The sequence below is a fragment of the Nicotiana tabacum genome, chromosome 18 (assembly GCF_000715075.1).
Source record: "Nicotiana tabacum cultivar K326 chromosome 18, ASM71507v2, whole genome shotgun sequence".
Taxonomy (NCBI): domain Eukaryota; kingdom Viridiplantae; phylum Streptophyta; class Magnoliopsida; order Solanales; family Solanaceae; genus Nicotiana; species Nicotiana tabacum.
The window spans coordinates 3,192,215-3,194,389 of NC_134097.1; the positions used below are offsets into that span (position 1 = coordinate 3,192,215).

The window sequence follows — 2,175 nt, forward strand, 5'->3', positions numbered from 1 at the left end:
ATCAGCATACACACTACCCTTTTTAAACCACACTTTATATGGTTACACTAATCCTACTGAGTTAGTTATTGTGTTGTTGTAGTTTTACCCTTAGGTTGAAGCTTCTTAGTGGTCCCGAAAAAATGAGATTTTCTCCCAAGGACGGGGTAATACTCTATAAATCAAAAGTGTAATGGAGAATAAAGTTATTTAATTTCAGATTGTACATAAACAACTTGACCCCTTTTCCTTTTTGAAAAATACCAAATTTATGTACTTTAAAAAAAGAGAGAACAAGAAGAACAGAAAAAGACAAAAACCAAAAAAAAATAAAGGAGAAAAATGGGAACATGTTGCCTCTATCATTTTCATGATCAACACCAAAGAAAAATATCCAACCAAAAATGGAGGAAAACCAAAACACACACCTAAATCAAACTCAAAAAATTCATTACTGGGGAAATACAACAGAAGAAGAGTATTACACTCTCCAAAATATCAAATCAACCAAATCTTTTTTCACTTCACCTAGAGGCCTATCCCTTTTCACAAAATCATGGCTACCAAAAAATACTTCTCCTCCTAATTATAAAGGTATCATTTTTATGGTACATGGTTATGGAAATGACATTTGCTGGATATTTCAAGAAACTCCAATTTTTTAAGCAAAAGATGGATTTGCTTGTTTTGCACTTGACATTGAAGGTCATGGCCTATCTCAAAGTCTCAAATCCTATGTACCAAATGTAAATCTTGTTGTAGATGATTGTATCTCATATTTTATTTCAGTCCTAACCAAAAATTCTGAATTCCAAAATTTACCAAGATTCCTTTTTGGTGAGTCAATGGGTGGTGCTATTACCCTATTAATCCATTTTAGGAACAACATTAAGTTAAATGGTGCAATTTTAAGGGCCCCCATGTGCAAGATTTCAGAAAATATGAGACCAAAATGTCCAATTCCACAAATCTTGACATTTTTTGCAAGATTTGCACCAACTTTGGCTATTGTACCAACAACTGATCTTTTGGATAAATCTGTAAAAGTCTCAGAAAAGAGAGAAATTGCAAGAATGAACCCAAATGGCTATATTGGAAAACCAAGATTAGGGACAGTTGTGGAACTTATGCATGTGACTGATTTTGTTAGTACTAAACTTTATGATGTAAGTATTCCATTTTTGGTTCTACATGGGAGTGCTGATGTTGTTACTGATCCAGAAGTGAGCAAGGAATTGTAGCAAAAGGCTAAAAGTAAAGACAAGACAATCAAGATTTATGATGGGATGGTACATTCCTTGTTGTTTGGAGAAACTGATGAAAATGTTGAGATTGTTCCTAATGATATGTTGGCGTGGTTGAATGAGAGATTCCGACTAATTTGGATTCGCGATGTGGAGTGTCAAGCACTCCCTACCTTGAGTTTCTATGTTTGCAGTACTCGAATTTGAGACGTCTGATTATAATTGTAAGGATTCCAGCCATCTCACCCGCTCCATTGATGTTTTTAGTCCATTTTCAGCCATTTTCAGTTCGTTGTTTTCTAATTTTTCCTTTAAATATGCAAACCCGAGATTTTGGTTAAGGGTTAAAGATTCCATCAATCTGACCCGCTCCTTGGTGGATTTTTAATTCAGTTTCACTTCATTGTTATTTGGAGTGATCGATGAAAATATTGAGATTTGTTCGTAATGATATGTTGGCATGGTTGAATGAAAAAAATCCTTAGTTGAAGCGTACAATGAATACTATCATAAGTATCTAAATTCATTTTCTAGTTCCATTTTCCTTTTTTCTTGATGCATTTGGTGTTCGGAAAAGTACGGGTCAACTAATCCAGATTCATGTTGTGTTAGATCCATTAAAATGAGGAGTACTTCCTATCTTGAGTTTCTATATTTGTAGTACTCGAATCCAATATGTCTGATTAGGGTAAAGGTTCCGGCCATCCCATCCGCTCCTTAGTATTTTTAGTCTATTTTCAATTTGTTGTTGTGTAATTTTTCCGTTAAAAATGCAAATCCGAGATTTTTGTCAAGGATTAAAGATTGGATCATTGCATACAAATGAGAAATGTCTTACAACCTTTTTTGGTTAATTATATTGTTGGATGATGGTGGAAAGCATATTGTTAGTGCTAATGCTTGTGAGTAATTGTGAACACTTTGTAAAAGCGAGCAACTAAAGTATAGTATA

General features: G+C 34.0%; 1 pseudogene; it reads left to right on the forward strand.

Moving 5' to 3' along the window:
* Window positions 1-258: 258 nt before the first annotated feature.
* On the forward strand, window positions 259-1,727 carry LOC107820133 (caffeoylshikimate esterase-like; annotated as a pseudogene).
* The last annotated feature ends 448 nt before the right edge of the window (window positions 1,728-2,175 follow it).